Source organism: Lepisosteus platostomus, chromosome 12, assembly GCF_059453375.1.
Source record: "Lepisosteus platostomus isolate fLepPlt1 chromosome 12, fLepPlt1.hap1, whole genome shotgun sequence".
NCBI classification, from domain to species: Eukaryota; Metazoa; Chordata; class Actinopteri; order Semionotiformes; family Lepisosteidae; genus Lepisosteus; species Lepisosteus platostomus.
In genome coordinates, this window is record NC_142622.1 from 39019542 (window position 1) to 39035003 (window position 15462).

General features: G+C 34.4%; 1 protein-coding gene across 5 annotated transcripts in view; it reads right to left on the reverse strand.

Moving 5' to 3' along the window:
* Positions 1–15462, reverse strand: part of csmd3b (CUB and Sushi multiple domains 3b) — a 561056-nt gene that overhangs the window by 357583 nt on the left and 188011 nt on the right. The window lies entirely within an intron of this gene.

The following is a 15462-nucleotide window of genomic DNA, read 5'->3' on the forward strand; positions in this document are numbered from 1 at the left end:
TTGTGTCTGAACATTTGTTCAGTAATAACATGAAAGTTGACATAGAGGAAGGTTATCTGAGGGCTCAGCTTCAACGTAGTTTAGTCTCACTCATCTAAAATTGATCTCACAGTGCTCTACAAAAATATATGTAGGTAGGGTAACAGGAACACCCAGAGTGCATCACACAGAGTCAGGTGCAATCTAGAGTGAGAACCACTGGCATGGTATTGCGAAGTTTCTACTGTACGTGCATGTTTAAAATGGCTTAGCTGGTGTTTTAAGATTTTAGAGGAAACGAGTTTTGTCCAAGGTTGGATCCTGGTCAGGGCTATCAGCTACTGTATCTAGTCCAGTTCTCTCATATAAAAGTAACTGGGAGGGGATTAATTATAAATGGAGAAGTCATACAGAGAACAGATTAGACCTCCCACAGAGACTGCTGAGAACAGACGGTGCTTTTTTGACTGAAGAAAGTCATAATTGCAATTTCAAAGTTTAAATTAAGAAAACAATATGCAGTTTACATACATATAAATAAGTTGACTTATAAGGAATTACTAACGTATACAGTATATGTAGTAATAATATTCAAGATTAAAAAATGTGCACACCTAATATACCCGTGTTAAATTAGAAAGCTTGATATTAATCTGTTTAGAAAATTCAGATCATAATATTCCAATACCACAGGATACACAGTTGGTGTCCAGGTGAAGGCAGTGAGATGCTTAAATAAGAAGACTCTCTCAAAGTCAGGACAAGGATGTTAGTCCCAATCCGTTTGTAACAGAAAAGTATAAAAGTATGCTAGTTCTAATAAGGCTGTCCTGTGCACATGTGGTATTACAGATCTGTCAACATTAGGAGGGCCAATGTACACTGCCACTATTATTGTGCACTCCAGTACTTCATGACACTTACAGTACACTGCAGAATATGTATGTTATTCTTTTAGAATACTGAAGAGCCATCTTAAATAATCAAATGACTAACAAGCACCTTGTTGAACCTCAAAAACTGCACATTTGATAAAATAGAAAAAAGCAGTTTGAATACTTTTGATGGGACTATTTATATTAAATGAAATTGATGCGTGGGCAATTGTTTGTTGTAATAGATTAAGCATACAAACTTAGACGAATTATGTTATACATACCAGAATAGACTTTGGCAGGTACTTTCCATTAGGGGTTGCAAATGACACTTTATAAACATATAAAGAAGCATTAAACTAACTAGAAATCCATAATACATTGTTGAATCAGAACAATCTGAATATTGACAGTAAAAGTTATTTGCACACTGTAGGGATCAGGTACTGAGTTTATTAATGGAAATTGCAAAAATTAGAATATTGCTTATACCCCACTAAATGTTGTATACCACAATTGTATTGACGTTTGAAGCATGTTGTAAAATACTGACACACCTGTAATTGTGGTTTTTTTTTCTACTTTTAAAGCCTGGACTCTTGAAACTGAAAATAGTCAAAAAACATTTTAGAATTGTGCTTCAGATTGTTTGTATTTTTTACAATTATTTTCTGTGTCGTGTTTTTTTTAAATGATAACATTATAGGACATTATAATTCCAGAATTATTTTAAGAGATAACAACTTAGTCACAGGTCATTTACTGTACATGTTTCATAAATTTGTTCCCATTGTACACACCTCCCCCCCAAAAAAAAACACTTTATGAGCTGAAGAAACACGTTCCTCATTATTGACATTCAACACTAACAGGTTGTAGTCATAAGAATTTTTCAAAATATTAAAATAGTTCACAGCTCCAAAATCTAACATCATTCTTTTTCCAATAAGCACCTGTTTTAGGTGGTTATGCAGTACAATATACAGACGTTTTCCTTCAGTAAGTTACATTAGTACCAGATAATACCAGCACATGGGGTAAAGAAATAGCCTCTATACATGATGACTCAGTCTTCAAAAGTGAACAGATGGAATTGTCACATATACAAATATGTTTGATGGAACACCAAAAAATAGAAACAACAGACATTACTTTTAACCTCTAGATCTCAATTTTGCGCTGGCGATGTGTGCATTTCAAAAATGATTTCACTGTAAAATGTCAGAAACAAGGAGACCATATATCATTGCATATTTGAGTAGGTTTTAACTCATTGATTAACACCTTTTTTTCTGAAAAGCCTAGAGGTTGATGAATCATTTTCAATTACAAAATTTCTAATACAAAAAGAATGAGCTAAGCAGAACCTCACATTACTTTACACTATTGGTATCTACAGTATACAATACAGCTGTTTTACATACTGGAGCTAATCAAATTTGCACAGCTAACCCTGACCAGACGAATGAAACACCTCTCACAGTCACGGTTTCGTAGTTATGGTGTGTTTTATGAGAATGTAGTCATTCTCTCGCGCTGAATTATGGGAATGTGTATCTTTATTAGCTCTGTCCATTTCATTAGAATTTGGGTGAAACAACTCTCAATGGCAACTAACTGAGTTAATACAGGCATGTGGGAGCCAAAACCTTTCCCAGCAAGCAACGCACAACTTCTCCTAGAAGCCAATTAACCTACCAGTATGTCTTTGGACTGTGGAAGGAAACCGGGGCACTTAGAGGAAACCCAGAGAGGGCCAAGTGCCCCAGTGCCACAAGGAGCAATGCTAGCCACTGTGCCACTCTGCCACCCACCCATTTTGATTCATATGGGATTAGTTTCTAAAACCGACGCACAATTTCCACAAATAATGTGTTTTGGTGTTCTGCAACTCATCTTAATTAAATATGCAATCTGTAAACAGGAAATAAAAAGACAAATTACCTGGATTAAGTTAAGGGTTATGACGGATATTTCTACTCCATGCACAATATTCCATGAACAAATAATAATTTAAAAGCTTACATTTTGAATACACCCAAGAAAAAAGAATGAAGATTAATGTGGACCAATGCAGGAATACTGTATGTACATCAGTAGGAATCTACAGTATATGTACATTATGAAGCCTTTAAAGCACAGAAAAAAAAGAACACTTTAGAACATAAAGAAAAAAAGTCTTTGTTTTTTGCTAAGCTAATTGTAGAATTTGTAAGGATGCAATGATGACAGTGTGGGGAAGTAAAATTCAAAGAGGTGATACTAACATATGGTGTGATCAAAAGGGTATAATGAGTTGCTAATCCACGTGCTGGCACACACTGGTTTCCCTCAAAGGAAAACTTTGCCAAACACAATGAGAAGGCCACACTGGAGTGGCAGAAATATTGGGCTCATCAAAACCAGAGACGTGCTTCCTGCATGGGGGAAGTCACTGCTCGCGTTGTGCAGGGATTTCAATCTTGCCTTGCCAATGATGTAAAATCTGGATGACTGCCAGTAATGAAGGAGAGAGACAACAGAGATCTACAACACTGTTAAAGCAGTGCCAGTGCAGGGGTGTAGTTCAAGGAATGCTGCTGTCACTGCAAGATATTTTAAAATTGAATGCCCTCCTTTGGCAGAAGACTGACATGGGCTGCTACTATTAATTAATTAGATTATATTAATTAGGAGTTTATTTTCACCATGATAAACCCTTATTCCCAATATGCCTGTCACAAATGTTACCGGCAATTTCTACATATATTGTTCAGTTATTTTTAACATACTTATTTATTAATTGTGTTCCATGTTTTTAATAGCTCACAAAGTTTACAGTGACCAAAACACAATGTGTGTTTTTTTTGTCTCCAACAAGGCAAATCAAGATCAAGACAGATGGTAACCCCAGTATGAGACTGTGTGCTTTTGAGGACTTAACCCGAACTATAACATCTGTAACAGCTGAATCACACAGAAAGTGTCATCATCTCTAATACTAATATTCACCTTTATTTGAAATATGACATTGATTTCATATATTGAAATATATTAAGCTAAAATAAATGAAACTATCTTTAAACAGTGGTATTTGGAATATTTTCTACCTCTTCCCATTTAATGTCTTCAGCCTTTGTCATGTTGACAAATCTAAAGTCCAGAAGGGTTAGCAGTGATTTCGGAAGAACACACTGTGAAAACAACTATGCAGTAAATAATTAAAGAACAATCTTTTATTAACAGCTTTCCAGAAATATAAAGAAAGCACTTTTCAACTTGTCAACTAGTCAGACACTCTTGCTTTCCTGAATACTTCTGCACTCAGACTCTTCATTTTTTGTTCATTTTGGCTCCTTTGACTGACATTCTAAAAACTGTGAATGGTCAGCTAAAGTAATTGCTAAGTTAGTAAGGCCCTTAATATTTAAGCTGTTTAATTATACATCGGTAGACACAGTATCTTTCAACTAGGAAATCTGTAAGAATTATCATTTTGAAACACTGTTCCTGAAGATAATTAGCCAGCAGCTATATCACCCTGCTAATCACCAGTGGCAACCCAGTGAAACTTAGCAGGTATGAGCCTGTCCAGTACCTGGATGGGGGACCTCTTGAGAAAGCTAAGGTTCCAGCTGGAAGAGGTGTTAGTGGGACCAGTAGGCAGTGCTTACCCTGTGGTCTGTATGGGCCTTGTGCCCCAGTATAGTTAGGGTGAACATAATACTATATAAAAGGTGTCATCCTTCAGATTAGACATGAAACAGAGGTCTAGACTCTCCATGATCATTAAAAATCCTAGGGCAGGGCGTTCCTCAAACCATAGGTGTGTTACTCCAGTGTCCTGGCCAAAATAGTCCCCGGCCTTTACCACTCATGGTCTCCTAATAATTCCCATCTATGAATAATCTAAAACCAGAACACATGAGGAAAGTATTGCTGTTTTAACAGTGATATTTAATAGTGTACTTTGGCTTTGTTGTCATTACTAGTGAGTCTGCATAACAATTAGATCTTTAATCCAACTATTAAGATTTGTTCTAGAACATTTTTTCCTTTCCAATTGCTTACCTTGCATGTGAACTGACTGTTAAAAGCAGGATTGGATTTAGGGCATTAAAAAGATGGCCCTGAGTTGTGAATGCCACAAAAAATGTGTGCTTCTGTAAATCCAGCTCTCAGCTTGCAAAACCTTGAAATAGGACCATCAAAATTAATAAGGGAAACATCAAAAACTCCCAATTTGCACAGTACCACAATATCATATATACTGATGAGTCATACTGTTGATGGAATTCCACAAGACTAAAATAAGTATACCCGAGATATTTCAAATATATTTGCTGGTAATCCTCTTTTAAATTGGGAAATATGTTAAAAGTTTTGCTGATGGTTTAGAAAATGATTAAAGATGTACTGCACATTTTCCTTCATGATACAGTAACTCAGGAATTACTATGCCTTTAGTATCTACACATCAATACATACATACAGTACATACATACAGTATACACATACACACTTCTTGACAATTAAAGCTAGAACCTGTTTTGATAAATAAAGTGGAATCTCCATGCATCCCATTTCAAATCCAAAAAAAGGATGTTTTGAAGATAAAATGTAAAAGCATCTGGCTGTATGAAATACTGAATCTGCTTTGTTCTGGATGTATTTAAAATGTTATTACCTTTGACAGTAAAACAATAAAAAGTCACATACATTATTTTTTTTCATTGATATTATAATGAGTTTGGGGGCTATAATGGCTAAATAAGGCATTATCAAACCAATATAAAAATCAGGTCCTGACACCAGCTTGCTATGCAAGCAAATTATAAAGATTAATAATGATTTCACCCCCTATAGCCAGGGTTACACAGCTTGGTAATGGAGTAATAACCAAGCATTAAGCTTAAACAGACAAATATTTATTACAATAAAAGACAAAAAAATCACATAGAATTGTTACAACTAGAAATAGATATGTAAAGTCTGCAAGTGATCAGAGCCCTGCCTTCTACAAACACAGAAAACTCTAGCTTTGTGATCTAGACCAATGTAAAAGACAAATAAGAAATTTATATCCTATTAAATAAAAGACAAGTAAGAAACCAGCATACATTTAATTAAATGAATCCTTTTAGGACTAAAGCTCTCTTTCTAAATGGATGCTTACAACTAAAATGAAACCTACTTCTCTATTTTAAACAATACATCACTAACAAAGAAGAGATTCCTTTTACCCCAAGGATTCCCCAATATAGGAAATCACAATTTTCACAAATAAATAAGGATGCAAGACCCTAATAATGAGCCTCAGAGTCTGAACATATTACCTGGACAGATTGATACTTTTTCAGTGCACAGATTACCTGGACAGAATCCGATGTCTAGTCTGCTACGAAGAAGGTAAAGTCTCTCACAGTGGTCTTTGAATTTGATGTCTGTCTGTTTTCCTTCCTTGTCTTTGTGCTTACTGTCTTGCTAGATATATCCACCTTGTGGCCTTTTTGTCCTATGACCCATCTCTACGGATGCTGGATTAATGATCACACTAGTGAATGTATAACAACAACAATAATAATAATAATAATAATGATGATGATGATAATGATGCCTTGTTCCTCAAGGAAAAGTTTTCCCCTCCTCTAATTCTAATAGGTGTGTGAATTCTGGTATTAGATCTACTAGTGAAGTAGCTTAGCCTGAGATAACTATTAGTACTACTACTTCGATTACCTGTGTCTTTTATCTCTTTCTTTTGACGTGTTTATTTTTCTTGGAAGACCAATGTAAATACTGTGTAAACACTAATGAATCTATTATAAAAATGTACTAAAATTGTAATTAAATTATGGGTAATATTACAATTACTTACAATGCCTGAAATACTGTATGGCCAAATAGCAGACTCCTGTTTCTATAAAGGCGGTGGATGGCAATGAAACCAATGATAATGTAAATCTATATGAAATACAGTATATTTATAGCTGGAAGTATAGTTCATATCTCTCCAAGAAGGGGAACATTTTCTTTTGAGTACACAAATTTTAATTCAGCAAGTCATGCAGTGATCATCGCACTGCATGAGATATGGTTAGTTGTTCAGTAGCATCTTACAGCTTAGACTGCTGTATTTTTTCAGGTTTTTTTGTCTGCTAACCACTGCCTTTAAATTAGTCAAGCTAACTGTGGCCCTCAGCAATACACCAGAGATATGCACATAGTTAATAACCCCATTTTGTGAGAGAACACACAACAACCATCATTCACATTCATGAGCAGCAAAGCACAATGGGGAAGTGGCCTGGCATGCTTTCACTTTACTGTTCTGAGCAGTCATTACACATGACATTTGCAGAGTCATTGCCATTACTTTGGATAGGATAGGTCACTCCTATACAATAAACCACTCTTTTATATTTTGTTAAGTGTCATAACAGTGTACATTATTATGAGCTGGAACTACAACCCACATAATAATGTGTGCAAAATTCATTTAACATAATGTTGATAAATATTTTTTGGATTGCTGTACTGTATATTTACAGGTAAGACACCATTGTGTAAAAAGTCTTGCAAATTGACCTCGAATGACTGCTATTTCTTTGTGATATACAGTAGAGGCCATGCTACGATCGATACCGAGACTAAAAGGCAACTAGATTTTAGGTTTTGGGGCCAGAGAGGATGACCATCCTTGCAAACAAGAATCTCTGAAACCAGAATCAAACTCATCAGTCATCAAGACTCAATAAGCAGGGCTGCCATGTAAAAGAAGAAACATGCTGGAATTGCACACTTTGTGGTCTCCAACACTTTACCAGCATACAAAATGAAAGACATGAGGTCTATATTTTTATTATAGTTCAGAGACTAAATATAATAAAATATGAAGAGTGCCACACTGTGCTTTTTTTTCTTAGATTTTTTCCGCTTCTGTGGTGTTTCACCTGTTTCCTTCTTCTCTGAGCCAGTCTAAGATGATGTACAATGGGTAGTAAAACCTATAATTAAAATCGCACCTCATATAACAAGAACATTTCAGTAAAATGTGAAAAGATGAATCTTAAACATTTTATATGCTAATAAAAAAAAACTTGAGCTGCATGTTCATTACATTTTTGATGGAAAAAGGGTGTAAACCAGTGCATGGAGGGAATGATAAAAAACAGTATAAAGCTGTTGGCTCATAACCAGGTTTAGCTTGAATTTTTTAGTCACAGTTAACTATCTGCTGCTAAGAATGCTTCTTAATGCTTGGTTCTGGAAACAAAGCTACATTTAATTCTGATGCTAACATTGTATATACAGTACATGTAACAATATTGATGTCCTTTCCTCCTCATATGTGTATTTGTGCCTGTCTTACATTTGTAACACTTAATGCAACTAAGCCTTAATGCAACTAAGTTTATCCTCATTAATGTTTCTGGAATGCCTTGTTGGAGAACTGCAAAGAAACATTTGGAAGCCCCACTCATGTGAAGAAGAGTGAGAAAAGACCTTTCTAAAGTGTGTAAAGAGAGACTTAGGAAAAAACAAGTTCATCACATAATAGAAGTCACACACTGGAGCTCCTCAAAGCATGAGTGGAAACATTTCCACTTCATTGGCATTGTTGCCTAGTGACAAGAAATGCAAAACAGATACCACTAGAGAGAACTGCATGCCACAAGACAGTTGGCTTGCATCCTATCAAACCACAAAACATACAGTAGCATTTTTAGTAGACCACCTTCTAAAAAACATCAAAAACAACACAAGACTCTTAGACAACTAAACTAATACCTTTACAAAATGAAACTGGAAATTGAAGAAATCACTAGAGTGAAAGCTCAGTCACTTGTGGACTAGGGCCCTTATCAATGTGATGCAATCCATTAAATTCAAAGCTTTCAGCTTCCTAAGGCCAAAAACGCAAATGCCTTAAAAATGAGAAACTTAAGTCCAGTTCAGTGGCATTAGGCCAGGATGAATGAAAATGCATCTTATTCTTAGATCCTATCTGTGTCTCAATCCGCATAAATGCATCATTTTCAAAAAGTCAAGTAAGTGTCAAACGTCTGCATTGTTAGACATAAAAGCCTGTACATCTGTCCCTTATCCAATATACTGTACGGTATAAAATATGGATTGTAACCTGCTAGAAATGTCAGTACTTTCTAAAGGAGTAGTACAGTAACAGTTAAACAAGGCTATCTATCACATTACATTGACTTTTTTTTTACTTTAAAAGTCTATTTTCACAACACATAATAAACTCCCACTGGATTTTACCACATTATCAATGACCTCTACAGTACATATCAGAACATGCCTTTTATTTATTGGCTGTAGAATGTATTGATTAAGCTGAATACCCTCAATATGTTAATATAACATCCTAAGAGCCTGACTGGAAAGTTTCCAAATCAAGCAAAGCTCATATCTCTCAAAGTGTGTAGTGTAATATATACTGTATATACTTTATAGAAATGTAAAACAAAACCCTTCAGCGATTAAAAGAGGTTAAGAAATTTAGTTAAAATTCTAACACATTTACAGTACAAACGGTCACATTTAGGAGCAGAAGATTATAAGAAAATATGAATACCATACAGGGTAATCATCAGATTAATAGCATATTTAAGAGGAATAACCTTTTCTTCTTCATTGCATTAAGAAGAGTAGCTGAAGTAAAATTATTTGTTTTTATGAAGCTTTCGATTGTGTTGTATTATAACTTCTGACACATTTTATGAAAACTATGCAATGAAGTTTTCATGAAGTAAAAAATAATGGTGAAATTCAAGTCAATTTGAACAATCCCTTGCAGTACACACTGCTGTGAAAGCTTTATCCAGGAAAATATATGGCACCTACACTTTTTGAGGCGGGGTGTTATTTCTATTTAATTGCAATTCTTCATTAAACTAAGCCTATACTGAAGTTTGTTACTTTGGAAAGAAAACTGATTTCATTCATCCACTTAGTATCAATGGTAATTTGATTATATATTTCAAATTCTGTAACAGAAGAATATTCCTGATTGCTCAAAACATAGCAGGCATTAGACATTATTTTCTTTCTAAGAAGAAAAAAAAAGGATGGAAGAATTTGTTTGGGAAAATAAGCATTTTATTTAGGTTACTGATAACAATGCATTATATTATAAACCTATACAATAGATAAACAGGATAAGTAGTGCTCACTTTTGTATCACCTTTGTTTATGTCGAAAAATGATATAATCTGAAAGTCATGGAGTGAGGTGTACAGCTGTTAAAACCATGCCGATTTAGATTAATCTGATTTATACTGTATAATGAGCAAAATTTAAATTGGGCATCAGAATTACCACCCTTGTGCCTAACATTATCAGATAATAGGGGTTTAAACTAGGCCTGGCCAATTTTAGGAAGAGAAACCTGTAACTATAATCTGGTTGTTGTTTTAAGTGGTGTTGATGGATCTGTAGGCGGCACACTTCTCTCTAGACTAAAATCTCAAACGAAAACAGTGCTCCAGTGTGGTGGCTGGGCACACTGTGTTGTAGAAGGAGGCATATTACATCAGCACATTACAAGGATCCAGACTTCTTGGTCATTAAAGATGCCATGGCAGTTTTAAAAAATGGAGGGGTTTTAAATCTTACTCTGGATTTACAAAATCTGGCCTCCCTAGATATCTCATTTAGATCAATTTGTGTGTGTGCTGGGGTTGCTGGTGGATAGTGGCTGACATCCATCACCTGAGTAGCTAATGCACTTCAGTCATAGAAGAACGGGGCCCTCACCCATTTGCAAAGCACTTTGGGATCTTTTAGTTAAAAAAAAACTCAAGCAAGGAATAAAAGGAATAAAAGCAAGGAATAATAATTATTATTATAATTAAAGGTTCAACCTAAAAACATGTATTATTGTAGCTTTTTGTGTATTCATTCTGAATAATCACAAATCACAAAAGAAGCTGACAAAGCACTGTTCTGCAATGAATTCCATATGGGCTTACCTCACTCAGAAAAAGAGTTCCATCAGGTCCTGAATATTCATTACACAATATTCATTATTAACTCATAACTGTAGGAAATGTTTACATCTCTGACATACTCAGGAAGCAATGGAAAGGAAATAGCCAAAAATCGAAAGAAAACACACAAATAATATTCTTATTACAGATAATAAATTAGTCACTTTAAGACAGTAATGACGATGATAACGATGATGGGTACACAGTGATGTGGCACTTAATGTTACTGACTCACAGTTCCAAGGGTCCTTGGTTCAATTAGGGCTTTAGTCATCTGTTTGTTTAAAGAATGCATATTCTGTCTGGGTTTGTAAGGATTTTCACTGGTACTATAGTTTCTCCCACATCCATCCTGTCTATTGTAAACTAGCATCCGACGATGCTAAAGTCAGAGTATGTAGACTCTGACTTTCCACTACCCACAGGATGAATACATCTTAATAATAATAATAATAATAATAATAATAATGTGAATACTGCAGACACTCCTATTACTATGCAAAGCCATTTTCTGATTTCCAACTGACATTCTTACATACAAATTGTTTTGTTTTTTAATCTGGCTGATCTCCCAAAGGAACAGTGCCTCTTCTAGTTCTTTACTTACTAAATACAATGGAGATCATTATAGTTTCGCTAGTGAATATGAGTGAAAAGCAAAGATTTCAGAGATTTTCTTTACTGCACTCACATTCATTGAAAGGTAAAAGATAATCTATTAAAAAAATATACTATAACAGTTACTACTACTAACAACAAGAATAATAATGATAATGAAATGAAATTGCTTTTAACATTATTTTACTGATTTTCATTTGGCTTACTTTGTGAAATATGTCACACTAGCATTTTGAGAAAAAAAAAACTAAAAGTTATAAGGATAGCTTTTTCAAACCATGCATGCAGCTGCACATGACAGATTACTTCCAACTTTTAAAATTGTAATTTCATGGTACAGTACAGTAGGACAGTTACAATAGCATTTCATTTCCATTTGAATTGAAGTTTTTTAAAAAAAATCAATTTATAGAAATGCCATGCAGCCCTGATACGCATTTGTTATTTAAACTCTCATCACATTAACAGCAGGAGCAACAGCCTCTGTGTTTTAATACATACTTGTAGATTTCAAAGTATATATTGCACTGTAGATGGAATTTACATTCCTGCAACATCTTCAAAAGGTTCTGCATATATATGAATATGCATGTGCACATGCAGAAGGACATTTCCTGAATTTGAATACTTTACAATACATATTTTCCCTGAATATAAAACTGTGAATGCTGGAGATTATGCATGCCCTTCAAAAAGGAAAACAGAAGATATTGTTAAAAGGGATTAAAGCAAAAAACTCTAGCCAAGCTCTAAATGTCTTAAGAAGTAAATCTGGAGTTTAGATATTGAAATGAAGTACATATTTTCTTAGTACCTATCCGTGACTAAATAACTTAAACAAGCTTTATTCCCCTTATGTACAAGAAAAAATAAAGAAAGAGTTGTGAAAAAAAAATCAAGAGAGAAAACAGGCGGTTTGTCAGGAGAGCACAAGGAATTCTAACTATTCAGGTAATACTAATGTCTGATCTGTGTACTGCAGTTTTACATAACAGTTGTAAAGGACAAACCAACTTGCTTCTAGTACTTCATAACTTTGCAGAAACATTATCCCCCACACAATACTCTGTTTAGCCAGGTTTAATAGTGTTTGCAACTATGAATACGTTATTATAATGTCCATCCACACATGGCATCACACAATACTACCTCAACTCAAATTACTTGACAGACGAGTAAAGTAAGAAAAGAGGAGGATGTCAGTAAATTTCATATTTTGCCCGATTTAATAAGCCTTCATAGTAATTTCGGCTACGGCACTAAGCTTGCCACTGGACTTTATATTAATATCTTATCTGGATGATGCCATTTCCCACAGGAAAGCCAAATATGGGAATCAGATTGAAATATCAACGTCTGATGCAAGAGTGCCACTTACTGGTCTACCAAACAACTTCATACAGCAATTTTATTTTCTTTGTGTCTTAATTGGTATCTATTATCCAATTATTAACCACAGCTTTGCTTTACTTATGATATAGCAAATTTCACAGTGTTCCTGCTGCTGGTTAAAAACTAAAGGGACTGTTAAGCAAGCAAAATCTTTTCTTTACTTTAATTTCTGATTTACAGATATCATTACAACTCTTTAAAAAGACATTACAGGCACTACTGAGAAGTTTATTTTGTTAATTTAATGGCAACCCTTTATGCATATCTTTTACTAAGAAATCACAAATTTTAAAAAGCATCTAAAGTAAATGTTACAGCTTGCACACTACTTAAAATTAAAAGGGGAAAAATTCTATGGTTCTATGGTTAATATATTTTTCGCACTTTTTTAACATTTTATTTTGAGGTGATGATTACAGACCTACAATATATACAGTATATTGCCCAATAATTACTGGTATATTAATAACACTTACATAACAGAACTAATACTTTCCCAAAAACCACAAAGCATAATATGAATATGAATATTCCCCTTGAAACTACAGGTTAAAACATACAGTACCATGCACTGTTATATGAATAATTAATAGCCCCATTATTATATATAGCATTCATAAAGCTTTTATTGGCTGCATATTAATCTAAAATATGATGCATATATTTTTAAAAATCCATATTTTTGTCAGATTTAGTATGCCTTGCATTAACATCAAAGGTGTGCTTTTATTATTAAATCTACTAATACTGAAGTTTAACTCCTGCACTTCAATCTGCACATTTAGAAACACAGGATATTGGCCTTTTCCTTAACAGTTTCATCTGTGAAATATTCTGCCCTCCACAACCACAACAGTGCACAGGTGAACCTCTATCTCTCTATTGCAGATGCTGAAATTTTCTGTCATGCCTTTGTCTCTTCCCATCTGGATTCCTGCAATGCTCTACTAACTGGACATCAACAGGCTCCAGCTCCTACAGAATGCAAGCACTCTAATTTTAATTGGTACCAAATGGTGTTAACACTTCACTGTTTGCCAGGTACATTATTACTGGCTTTATCATACTTACCAGGTGCTCAATAAAGCCATGGATTTTATCGTTTTCCTGATTTGCATTACATTGTTGACTATTGTATTTGCAACACCTATTTTTTGGAATTATTTAAATATCATTGTATTCTGTAAAGTAATAAATATGCAATCATACCCTTTTGTTGCATTTTAATGCCTTTCAGTATACATTTCTACTTCTTATTATGTCCCCATTATATTTTTTTCCAGGAAATTGCTTTTTTTCTGAAACTGTACAATGTGCCCTATTTATATCTACACTTTAAACCCAATAATTTAATTCCCTATGCCATTACTGTATATATGACCTACTGTATAGAACAGAAGCAAACAGTATGTACATAATGAAGTTTGAGTAGGTACTGGAGCTGTGTCAGCATGCGTGGGCTGCAAAAGAACAGGTAAAGGTTTATTCCATGCTGGAAGGAAATGAAAAAAGACACAACGTTTTGGCTGTGGAGTCTTCTTTGGGTATAGAATAAACCTTTGCCTGTTCTTACCTTACCTGTATGTAAGTAATGTTTGCTTTTGTACAATTCTTGATATAATGTCTTATGTCAATATTTCATTTTCTGACAATCTTCATATAATCTCTGTCCAGCCATTAGTCTGATAAGCATATTATACATGGACAATGCAACAGCGTGTAGGATACAGACTAAACAAAGGCACAGCTTGGCGAGCAGACAGGATTGCATTCTATTCGACTTTTCTGAAGTCACTACCACATTCCAGCTAGTAAAACAGCTGTGCAGTACAGTCGTGATTGTGTTTGGCCACTCCTTTATTCTTCCTTGGCAAACTATGTTTTCCCTGTCTTCTGAACTGTAGTACACTCAGGATAACAATCTGTATTTATTCTATTAGAATTTTTCTATTGAGTGTAGGTTGTAATTGAGGTTGCCTTTGTTCCAGACAAAAGCAGACATGATAAAGTTGCTGTCATTTTTCCCTATTAAATGCATCCTCTCAAAACTAATACTACCCAGGAAGAAGGCCTTATTTTAAAATGGTCATGGATAATGCACAATATAATTGGCCAAAACACAGGACAATAAATCTTCTTATGTTTACAATAAGGGCAGTACCATAATCCTTACAGTACAGTCTGACCAGAAACATTATTAATAAGTGTTGTGATCTTCATTTGTTGTGATGTGTTGTGATGTTCATTTATTTGAAAATGGTTTTATTACCAACTTTTTGCTATCAATTATGATTTTCTAAAAAGCAATCTGAATGAAATATTTTTGGCCTGCAAGCATTATCTGACCGAAGCTCTCTGATTCTTCTAATCTTTCCACCAAGATAACTGATTACTAACATTTCACATAAAATACAGTATTGTATTGGAAAACATCTATGTAAAACTCTCCAAGTAACATACCCCGCCCCCATATTCAAAATATTAGGTGCTTAAATTTCAATTAGATTGCATGGGAATTTAAGCATTTATGTGGATATACTGTAATATGGGGTCCATGACCTCTAGCATTCATTAACCTTCTAAAGCCTACAGTACAAACTTATATGAAT